Source organism: Schistocerca gregaria, chromosome 1, assembly GCF_023897955.1.
Source record: "Schistocerca gregaria isolate iqSchGreg1 chromosome 1, iqSchGreg1.2, whole genome shotgun sequence".
NCBI classification, from domain to species: domain Eukaryota; kingdom Metazoa; phylum Arthropoda; class Insecta; order Orthoptera; family Acrididae; genus Schistocerca; species Schistocerca gregaria.
In genome coordinates, this window is record NC_064920.1 from 970,433,777 (window position 1) to 970,446,291 (window position 12,515).

The 12,515-nt window shown below is 41.4% G+C and overlaps 1 protein-coding gene across 4 annotated transcripts in view; it reads left to right on the forward strand.

Annotated features, from left to right (window-relative positions):
* Positions 1 to 12,515, forward strand: part of LOC126276649 (probable glycoprotein hormone G-protein coupled receptor) — a 1,482,411-nt gene that overhangs the window by 1,202,999 nt on the left and 266,897 nt on the right. The window lies entirely within an intron of this gene.

Consider the following 12,515-nt stretch of genomic DNA (forward strand, 5'->3'; position numbering starts at 1 on the left):
ATTGTTCCACTTAAGTTATTCGTAAGTGTAATCCCTATGTTTGTAATTGAGATTTGTATAATTTATCGTGTAACTGAAATTTATCAGATTCTTTGGATGACTTCACACGTTTTATGATTTAGATTCAATTGCCACATTTTGCACCATACGGGTATCTTGTCGAAATAACGTTGTAATTCGTTTTAATCATCTGATGACTTTACATGACGGTAAAAGACAGCATGCTACGCAAACAGTCTAAGAAGACAGCTCAGATTGTCTCCTAAATCGTGTATGTAGATCACAAACAAAAGAGGCCTTGTAACACTTCCTTGGGGAGCACCAGATATTACTTCCGTTTTACTCGATGACTTTCCGTCAGTTATTACGAACTGCGACCTTGCTGGCATGAAATCACGAATCCAGTCACACAACTTAGACGATATTCCATAGGCAGGAAGTTTAATTAAAAGTCGCTTGTGAGAAACGGTGTCAAAAGCCTTCAGGAAATCCAAAAATATGGAATCAATTTGACGCCCCTGTCGATAGCACTCATTACTTCATGGTAATAAGAGCTAGTTGTGTTTCACAAGAACAATTATTTCTGAATCTGCATTGACTATTTGTCAATAATTCGTTTCCTCCGAGTTGATTCATAATGTTTGAGCACTGCATACTTGCGTCTGTAAGCCAGCGGATTATTCCCACTGCCCTTCTTGAATATTGGTGTGACCTGTGCAGATTTCCAGCCTTTAAGTACGGATCTTGGTAAGAGCGAGCGGTTGTCTATGGTTGCTAAGTATGGAACTATTATATCAGCATACTCTGGAAGGAACTGACTTATGCAATCTGGACCGGAAGCCTTGCCTTTCAAAAAATAAAATGGTTCAAATGGCTCTGAGCACTATGGGACTTAATTTCTGAGGTCATCAGTCCCCTAGAACTCAGAACTACTTAAACCTAACTAACCTAAGGACATCACACACATCCATGCCCGAGGCAGGATTCGAACCTGCGACCGTAGCGGTCGCGCGGTTCCAGACTGTAGCGCCTAGAACCGCTCGGCCAATTCGGCCGGTAGCCTTTCCTTTCTTGAGTGTTTTAAGCTGCTTCGATACACCGAGGATATCTGCTTCTAAGTTACTGTTGTCGCCAGTTGTTCTAAATTCGAATTCTGGAGTATTTACTTCGTCTTCTTTTGTGAAGGAATTTCGGAAAACCGTGTTCAGTCACTCTGCTTTAGTGGCGTTGTCTTCAATACCACCACCAATATTATCGTGCAATAGAGGTATTGATTGCGTCTTGCTACTGGTGTACTTTACATACAAACAGAATCTCTTCGAGTTTTCTGCCAGATTTCGAGACAGAGTTTCGCTGTGAAAACTAGTGAAAGCGTCTCGCATTGCGTTTTGCGCTAAATTTCGAGGTTCTGTAAAAGTTTTCCAATCTTTAAGTTTTGCGTTCTTTAAATATGGCATGTTTTCTCGTTTTTTCTGCAATGGTGTTCTGACCTGCTGTGTGTACCATGGGGGATCACTACTATCTCTTTTTAATTTATTTGGTATACATATTTAAACTGCAGTTGATACTGTTTCTTTGAATTTAAAGCACATCTTGTCTACCCTTAGATATTCAGATTGGAAGGAGTAGAGACTGTCTCTTAGGAAGGTGTCAAGCGCACTTTCATCAGCGTCTTTAAGCAGATGTTTTTTGCGTTTAATTTTGGTGGGTTTGGATCTTACGATATTGAGTCTAGCTATATCAACCTTGTGTCGCTAATCCCTGGATCTGCCATGTTTGCTCCTCATCTGGCCAGGATAAGTTGTTGCTAAGAGGTTAAGTATGTTTTCGCAACCATTTACACGTCGAGTGGGCTACCGAACTAGTTGTTCAAAACAATTTTCTGAGAAGCCATTCAGTACTATTTCTGACGACGTTCTACGCCTACCACCGACTTCAAACATGTATTTTCACCAACATACCGAGGGTAGATCGAAGTCACCGACAATTATAATCGTATGAGTGGAGTACCTTTTTTGAAATGACACTCAAGTTTTCTTTGAACTGCTTAGCACATGTAACATCTGTGTCAGGGGATCGGTGAAAGGAACCAACTACTTTTTAATGCCATAACATGTTTAAGCACCCTCACGCCACCTTCAGTTAATATTTTGATTCTGTAAAATACAAACATATTTTTGAAGCGATCATTTTTATTATTATTCACGTAAGGGCCCAGTAGGACCACGCGAGGTACAATCCATCAGCGTCACGTTTGATGGTTCGCCGTCCTTTGTGTCCAAATTTGTTTCTTCCTTTCAGAATGAAGTCTCTTTCTTCCATCAGACCACGGTGTTCCAGTCCGTTTTCTAAATTCCCTCCGACCAACTTTCCAAGAAAATATCTTTGGTCTCAATGTTTTTCTATCTGTAACGTCTGCCTGAGTTGTATGGGCTACTTTAAGCTCTTCCTTAATTGCAGCGATCAATTTAATTGGCTCAGTTGGCCTTATTTCTGTTTTCGTAGAATTCTACTATTTGTTTTTTCAACCTAGTGGGTGCCATTCTTTTAATGTCCCCATAAAATTTAAGTCTTCGTTTTCTCATGTCACCATGTATGTGTGTGTGTGTGTGTGTGTGTATTCTTCTCTTCCCTTATCACATCTCAACTTATAAGTTTCTCCATCAATAATTTTGAGGCCGAATACTTTCCTAATAACCTTTCTTTCTTTCCTTTTTTTAATTTCTTCAGTATCGGCCTTTCCATTTAAAATTAAAGTTTCTGCTCCATAAATATATTCAGGTTTGATTACAAAGCTGTAATACCTAAGTTTACTGAGTTTATAAAGTGATTTTTTATTATAATTATTTTGTGTTAATATGCATGCAGTCGCCATTTTCTGGCAGCGATTTTCGTTTGCAGTTTTTTCCAGACCATTTTCGTATATGTTTTCTCTCAAGTATTTAAACTGAGAAACCGTTTTTATTTTTCCATATTTTGTGTTCGAAAATTTTGGTGCTTGTTTGTTACATGTCATATATTCCGTTTTTTCGAATGATGTTTGTAGTCCTGCTTTTTCCGCAACTTCTTTAAGAATTTCAATTTGTTTTTGAGCTGTGGTAATATCCCTAGTTAAAACTGCCAGATCGTCTGCAAAGGCGAGGCAACCTATTTTAATGTTACTTCTGCCTAACTTAATTGATTGATCTATATTTTCACTCGACTTTTGCTCTCACCATTCTGTAATTACCTTTCACAAAACACAGTTAAACAGTAATGGAGAGAGTCCGTCTCCCTACCTAACACCAGTCTTTATATCAAATGGTTCAGAAATTTCTGCAATGAATGTAACTTTAGAGCTAGTATCGGTTAACTTTTCCTTCGCCGGTGTTAGAATTTTATTATCTAGCCCTTGCTCCTTAAAATTTGCAAAAGAGATTAGCGAGCAACTGACTCGTAGGCCTTTTTAAAATCCACAACCGTAAATACAATATTCTTACCAGAAATTCTTTGGTTTAGTTGGATTAGTTTTAAGTTAAGAATTTGTTCCGGACAGGATCTGTTTGGTCTAATGCCTGCTTGGTATTCACCAGTTTTATGTTCTTCGGCTCGATCAAGTAAACATCAAATTTTGTATGTTACCAGGTGAAGAGAGAGTCCTCGGTAATTATTAACATCGGTTCTATACCCTTTTTATGGAATGGATGAATTAGGGCAGTTTTCCAGTCCTTCCATATTTTCTCAGTTTGCCAGATATATCCTATTAGTTGAGTGATCTCTTCTGTAGTGTTAGGGCCAGCTGATTTATGTAGTTCTGCAATTATACCGTCTTCTCTGAATGCTTTATCGTTTTTAAGTCATTTAATTTGTTTAATTATTTCGATTTCGTGAGTTTCTTTAGAGTTAGGGTTGGTGTTATTAGTTTGCTGCGATTGGAATTTACCTGCTGGTTCTGGACAATTAATAGTTTTTTCAAAATAATTAGCAAGTAATTTACAATTTTCCTGTTTGTTAAGAGCCAAACAGCCACTTTAATTTTTGCAGCAAAGACTTCGAAATTGTCTTATAAAAGTTTCTTGTATTGTTCTTTCGAAATTGTTGTTCGATTTCTAAAAGTTGGCCGTTTTCGTAATTGCTTTTAGTCTGTCAGATCAATTTTGATGTTTCTTTTCTTACAGTTAGAGAGTATTTTCAGTTTTGTTACTATTCCAGTTTTTCAGGTCGTCATGCCTAGACTTAACTGCTATTTCAGAGGCCGCTTTGCACCAAGAGTGCTTTTGTTTCTTTCGAAACGGAATTAAATATTACGCTGTTGTGATGAACTTTTCTTTTAGGCTTTCACCATTTTGGTTTATCCATTTATGAGCAGGAAATACACCCACAGTTTTCTTTTTTTTTCTCTTTACCTAATTGAGTATTAAAACCACCCACTAAAATTTGAACATGATCTGAGACAGATTCGAGATGATGCTTTCTGACGTTTCCCAAGCGTCATTAGCTTCTTCAGTTTCATACGGCTACCCTCGTAGACTGGTATATGGGCATTAACTGAAGTGTATGCCTCATTTGCGCATTTAAGAGAAATTGTTATTAGTCTATTATTAATGGGTTTTAAATATTTTTGGAGACTGCAAAAGATACTCCCAGATGTGGTGTATTATTAAGCATTCTTTTATCAGTTTTACTTTGGAAAAGGCGGCAATTACCGAAATCCAAGTTGTCATTGTACCTCATTTCGTGTTTCTTTAAGTGCGAACATTTGAATTTTCTGTTGTTTTAACGTATCTCCCAAGTTATGAAGTTTACCTGGTTGCAAAAGTGTTTATGTTAAGTGATGAAAAAATTGTATTTGTTTTGGTTTTAAGTTGACCAGAGGACTCAGGGTTTCTGTGTTGAATCATACTGTATTTCAAGCTGCCCGCCCAGCATCCGAATGACCAGTTGCGCCGGTAATACTGGCGTGGATTGACCGCCTGCGGTAATATTGTGACTATCAGAATGCTCCGTGATGGTTGTACCTGGAATCAGGTGGGGCGAGTAGGCTCACTGAGTGAACTCAAAGTGTTAAGACTGGAAGGGTTAGTTCCAGAATATAAATCTGAGCCGCACCACTATGGAACAGAATCTGATCACTTTGAAAGTTGCGAGCTCTATCTTCTTATCTCGTGTTTTCTACTGAAAATCTCGTGCTTGTACTCTTGTTAACTTTACTATTACAGTGATCGCCAAAACTTTATTTTTTTTTTAATTGGCCCTGTGCACAACAAATAACTTACTCGGTCTTTCTGCTGCCACTGCTTGATCTGCTGCATTCTTTGAACAATAGCTTCGTTTGTAAATCTGTCTCCAGTGGCATTAAAGCAATATTACAAATTAATCAAACTCTTGAGACAAACTGAAATACTTCTCAATTGAATAGATAGTGAAACAATTCCCTGGCAATTACAAAAGAAATCAATGACAAAAATCAATACTTAATCTAACAATGGTTTCCCCTCAAGAATTCAACTCTTATCATTATCAAAATTACCGTCTGCTGCTACGCAAATACACAAACCCTTTCTTTAAATTAATAAGCGCGCTGCAAATTATAAAAAAATATCAACTCACTACCAAATCCTGTGTCGCTGCTGGCGGACACAGAAGTACGGCAGCTCGGTGACGACCCCTCGCCCATCACACGTGCAGACCACAGCAGGCGGGCTCTTACACTGGCTTCAAAACTGCCACTAGTTAATCCGTGCGCTGCGAGGCGCGACAACAATATTTTAGATTCCAGAGCTTGTGTATGCGCGCTGTAGCCAACCTTTACATCCTAAGAAAGTATTGCCAACTTTAAACTTTGCTGCTCGCTACAAGACAGACGCAAAGTGGATTTGGTTTTATTTTGCCTTGGTCCTGGACCGCTTATTCTGCATTCGCAGCTGTCCACCATATCTGGTGGGACATTCACTATCCGCCATCTGTGACCCATCAAATACCCTAGGCAAGGGCGGATTCTTAGACTTTTCGTTACAAAGTCTTGAAGCCAGGATCAAATAATCATTATTATACAGAAAATAGGCCTAAAAACGGTACAAGGCTGATTATTAACCACAGAACCCAAAATTCTAGGAATAAGAAAATCATCAGAAAACATAAACGTAACTATTTTAGGCATAATTTTGTTACAATAATTATTGTTAAAATATGTTACAGAAAGGGGTAAAAGTACCACTAGATAGTACTGAAACATATTTGAGCAGTTGTTTTCATAAATCGGAGGACTCTAATTTCCAGCATCACATCATTATTTCGCAAGTATTTCCTCGCAATACAGTGCTATCCTCTCCGGCTGACTGGAAAGACAGCTTTCCCAGCTCCCAGCCCTCTGTTTGAAGAGACGTGCTGTTTACTTAAGAAAGTATAAACGCATGTAAAGCATCGTGCCGTGTGGCTGGCCCTCACCGACCACTCGGCGCTTGAGTTCCCTCTCGAGGGGCACTCATCGTTCCAGTAACCTCTCTCTCTCTCTCTCTCTCTCTCTCTCTCTCTCTCTCTCTCTCTCTTTCCCTATCGATTTCAATCTCTTTCGAGTCTTCCGCTGAGTGCAGGGGGCCGGCGCTGCACGCGAGGGACCCACTAAGAGAATAACAGCCACCTCTGGTCGCATACACTGCAGCTGACGCGGCGCCGTCTGCTGCCAACAGGTGTAGTAAAAAAGGAACGCCTCGCAAAACTGTTGAAATTATAAATGAAGTATCCCTGGCTTCAACAATGGTCTTCCATTTCTTTGCTTCACTGTCGATTTCGGTGCTACCAAGTCCTCTTCCAAGTGCACCTGCTCGGGTTAAAAAAAGTTTACAAAACTACATTACTGTAGTGCGTAAACAATAGAAGCAGCTTTATTCATAGACTATGTGTTACAGGTTGTTAGATCTCTACCGGTCGTGAGATCTGATTAATGTACTTATGATCAAGTCAGGCTGTACGTAAAATTACTGTTCCTTATAGTCATAGGCCAAAAATTTATACAATAATGTTTTCTAACTTACGCAAGTTAATTGTCGTCATATGAAAAGTGGAAATGGAAGACATTCTGTAGTGTGCGTACTGTAAGACCTTCGGTACACACACCATCAGATTATTTGACTTGTCGCTCTAACGAATTAGGCGAGTGTCAGCAATATGTCTCGTGGCCTTATCGTGGCTTGTTTATCTTCTGCCGGTAGGTCAGACGATAGAAACGCCACTTGCACGCTTAGAGTAGTAGATTCACGGTGACCAACTTTAAACAGAACTTAATTAATTTTCACCCACATTTATTAAAATAATAACAAGCATAAAAATAACTTAACTTGGGCCTGGATGCTATTTACAATTGATAATCTGAAGTTTCTTGGGTCTTGGTACGTTAATCTTATTCTCGCATATCTCGGATACTTGACAAAAGTGTCTGTACATTTATCTTCATGGCTATGTACAGGAATACGGTAATCTTATTAGGCGCAGACTGAAACTTTACTATAGACTGGTACAGACAAATGCAGAGGTCTGTACACTCGTTATAATACCTCGCGCGTTCAGGTATCACTTCGCGAGTGTGATGCGCGAGGAGAAAAGGTTCTACGTTAGCAGCGATCCCATTGGCTGCGTTACATATTAATACGCGGATCGGCGGAAGCAGAATTTGGCCCGTCTCCAAGACAGTGCCATCTCGTAGTGCGGAGACGGACGAGCGCTGCGCCTGCGCTGTTGTGCTTAGCGGGGCGCGCTCTATTGGGAAAGTTGTGTACGCGGTGACTACGCGGGACTATGTACACAACACATTCTAAGTACTATTCTTTTCAAACACTTGTTTTCAGTGTTTTGTAAAGCCTCGTTGCCAGTTGTGCAAAGACCTCGTCGCTACTTCTGTGGAGGCCGATTTGTTCGTGAAACGGCTTCTGGTGCAGTACACCGCTAACACAATTTCTCCCTCCCACTATTACACAGATATGCCCCAGGATTAGGTAACAGGATAAGAGAACGAAGGTTCTACAACACTCCAACAAATTAGTAAGAAAGTCACACAAATGAGTTAAAAAGATTTACCTACTTTTGTGACTTTTTTGAACCATTAAGTCTGTGACATTGCTTGTAATGTAACACAAAAAAGGCTGTCAATAGCTAAGTGCAAATAATCGTAGGTAAATTTCGCAGTACATAGCAAATGTAATGTATAACTATGTGTTCACTTCTAAGAGTTCACTGTACGACGTTCCCTATCTAACAAGCGGAAGGCCTCAGACACGGCCAACCGATTCGGCTTAAATTTGGCAGGTCACTTGTGTATCACGTATAAACGAGGGAATCTAAGATATTTTGGGTCAACACCCCCGTAATTTTGTGAAAATCGCCCCTAAAGGTTATGACGAGCAATGAACTGAAAATTGGTGGGATCGATAGATAACTGTAAATAGAGCATTTTTCATCATCAGGTATAGGGTCCGAAAATGCACACTTTTCCAGAAATCGAGGTAAGAAATTTTACAACTGCTCTTCCGGACCCACATGGTAAACGCTTTTCGCCGACAGCACCGATAGTGCAACGGGCAAAGGTAACAGGTTGGGACTCGGAGAACCTGGGTTAGAATCTCGAAGAAACCTAGCGGATGTTGTTCTTTTCGTTTGTATTTGTCCATATCTCAATTAATAGGGATAGGAGGGTTAATAAGGTAAGAACTATTATCATTCCTTATTGATTTCCTTACCTTATTAACCCTCCTATCCCTATCAATTGAGGTATGGAAAAATACAAACGAAAAGAATAACATCCGCTCCGTTTCTTCGAGATCCGAACCCGGGTTTTTCGATTCCCAGGCAATTACCTTGCCCATTGCGCTATCGGTGCTGTCGGCGAAAGGTGTTTACCATGTGGGTACAGAAGCGGCAGTTGAAAAAGTTTTTTACCTCGATTTCCGGAAAATTTTTCCTTATTGGACCCCATACCCGATGATGAAAAATTCTCTATTTACAATTATCTATCGATCCCTGCAATTTTTATTCGATTGCTCGTCATAACCTTTAGGGGTGATTTTCTCAAAATTACTGGGGTGTTGACCCAAAATATCTTAGAGTCCTTCGTTTTAGGTTGTACACAAGCGACCTGCCAAATTTAAGCCGAATCGCTCGGCCGTGTCTGACGCCTTCCCCTTGTAAATCAGCCGTGAACGATAATCTATAACCAGATGCGCGAAAGCTGCTCTTCTGTCATCCGACTAGGCTTCTCCCTTGTCGTCCGGTCATTGGCGGATTGTACTCGGCCGGCAACTGGCCGAGGCGAAGTCGGTATCTTCATCCTCAGCGCCCTCCGTGGCGCTGGTGGAACTCGCGCAAGTGGCGAGTCCCTATGGCCCTGGCACCAGCTCACCGGTGCTTTTGCCCTGGGTGTGTCTCGTTCGGACAACACAGCACAATGCTCTTGTGTTCTCGATCCTCTGTTGCATGTTCCTATATTAGTTCCAAGTGTCAAATAATCGAAAAAATACACTACTGGCCATTAAAATTGCTACACCACGAAGATGACGTGCTACAGACGCGAAATTTAACCGACAGGAAGAAGATGCTGTCATATGCAAATGATTAGCTTTTCAGAGCATTTACACAAGGTTGGCGCCGGTGGCGACACCTACAACGTCCTGACGTGAGGAAAGTTTCCAACCGATTTCTCATATACAAACAGCAGTTGACCGGCTTTGCCTGGTGAAACGTTGTTGTGATGCCTCGTGTAAGGAGGAGAAATGCGTACCATCACGTATCCGACTTTGATAGAGGTCGGATTGTAGCCTACCGTGATTGCGGTTTATCGTATCGCGACATTGCTGCTCGCGTTGGTCGAGATCCAATGACTGTTAGCAGAATATGGAATCGGTGGGTTCGGGAGGGTAATACGAAACGCCGTGCTGGATCCCAACGGCCTCGTATCACTAGCAGTCGAGATGACAGGCATCTTACATGCATGGCTGTAACGGATCGTGCAGCCACGTCTCGATCCCTGAGTCAACAGATGGGGACGTTTGCAAGACAACAACCAACTGCGCGAACGGTTTGACGACGTATGCAGCAGCATGGACTATCAGCTCGGAGACCATGGATGCGGTTACCCTCGGCGCTGCATCACAGACAGGAGCGCCTGCGATAGTGTACTCAACGACGAACCTGACTGCACAAATGGCAAAACGTCATTTTTTCGGATGAATCCAGTTTCTGTTTACAGCATCATGATGGTCGCATCCGTGTTTGGCGACATCGCGGTGAACGCACATTGGAAATGTGTATTCGTCATCGTCATACTGGCGTATCACCCGGCGTGATGGTATGGCGTGCCATTGGTTACACTTCTCGGTGACCTCTTGTTCACATTGACGACTCTTTGAACAGTGGACGTTACATTTCAGATGTGTTACGACCCGTGGCTCTACCCTGCATTCGATCCCTGCGAAGTCCTACATTTCAGCAGAATAATGCTCGACCGCAAGTTGCAGGTCCTGCACGGGCCTTTCTGCATACAGAAAATGTTCGACTGCTGTTCTGGGCAGCACATTCTCCAGATCTCTCACCAACTGAAAACGTCTGGTCAATGGTGGCCGAGCAACTGGCTAATCACAATACGCCAGTCATTACTCTTGATGAACTGTGGTATCGTGTTGAAGCTGCATGGGCAGCTTACCTGAACACGCCATCCAAGGCGTATAAAGGCCGTTATTATGGCCAGAGGTGGTTGTTCTGGGTACTGAGTTCTCAGTATCTATGCACCGAAATTTCGTGAAAATGTAATCACATGTCAGTTCTAGAATAATATGTTTGTCCAATGAATACCACATTAGCATCTTCATTTCTTCTTGGTATAGCAATTTTAGTGGCCAGTAGTGTAAATATATGAAGATGATATCTGTTCTTTCGGACATGTCCAAAAGAACGGATACCATCTTCATATATAGTTAAGGCTCACCGGCCATTTGACCATCTTCTTCTGTGCGGATGCACGAACAGTGCCCGAACTCTTGGGAATCGGCAAGAAGCCGCAAGTAATGACTATAATGGGCAGGGGCACTATGAATATAGTGCGGAACAATAAGTTGGGAATGTGGGTCTCTCGGGAGGTGCGCCTGAGATAAGTCCCTGGTCGCACTATCCTCTGTGTTCTCGGTGGTTCAGATGGATGCCGGCACGGTGGCTCAGTGTGTTCGGTCAGAGAGCTAGTTGGCCTGTGTAATAAAAAACTGAGTGAAAGGCTCAACATCTAACTGGAAAGGATGTCATGTGACTTACGAAACGATCAACAACGAACAAAAAAAAAAAAAATGGAAAGAGCGTCTGCCATGTAAGCAGGAGATCCCGGGTTCGAGTAACGGTAGGGGCACATATTTTCAACTGTCTCCGTTGACTTTTATCAACGCCTGTATGCAGCTATGGGGTATTCATTTCGTTGTAATGGAGAAAATGTTTAAAACATTCATCACTAGAAGCTCCATGGTCTTTGTGTCAAGCAGTGCTACCATCAGGAGTTCAGTCAACTAAAGCTACAAACTCATTCCAGGTAATTCCAGTGCGTATAACTGACTTCTTAGATTTTAAAGATGCTGCTGAAGGGGTGTTGCCAGTGCCGACGTGTAAGATCTCCGTACACAGTATGATCAAAGTATCTCATACTTGTCCATCTCATATATCTATTAAAAACTCTTACTATGAAACAGAAGAATAGAAAAATGTTAGTGCATTCAAAAGTGAAAAGACAGTGGCAGATGTATATCACACCGTACTTCATCCCAAAGACCACCTTTATTTATCAGTTACAGAACAGAAAGGCTTGTTGACTATGTTGCCTCTTCTTTCTCAATGGAACTGGGAATTTTGTAACGCATTAAAAGTGTAAAAAAATCAGAAACCAGTAATTGGTCATCTTCTTTCATGAGTATAATTTCGTTATTCTGTTGTAAAATAAATGTAAGAGAAACGAGAATTTGTTTTTGTTGGCTGCAGTTCTACTGGTTCAAACATAAATGTTTCCCCTGAAATTCAAATCTACGCTTTTCCTCAAAGCGTCTCGGCAAGGTCAAAGCTTGGTGGTTCCCAAGACTAATGGCTTCCTCATGTTTTGATATAATTTATTCTTTGGGTAATAACTAAGAGTTCAGACCTCATAAGTTGATGATGACGTGGTATACTGCATTATGACATGGTATACTATAGTAATATTGAGTCGTGTACACTGAGGTGACAAAACTCATGGAATACCTACTAATATCGTGTAGGACCTCCTTTTGCTCGGCGTGCTGCAGCATCTCGACGTGGCATGGACTCAACAAGCCGTTTGATTTTCCCTGCAAAAACGTTTAGCCGTGCTGCCTCTATAGCCGTCCGTATTGCGAAAGTGTTGCCGGTGCAGAATTTTGTGTACAATTAAACTCTCGATTATGTTCGATGGGATACATGTCAGGCGATCTGGGTGGCCAAATCAATCGCTCGAATTGTCCAGAATGTTCTTCAAATCAATAGCAGTAATCGTGTCTCGG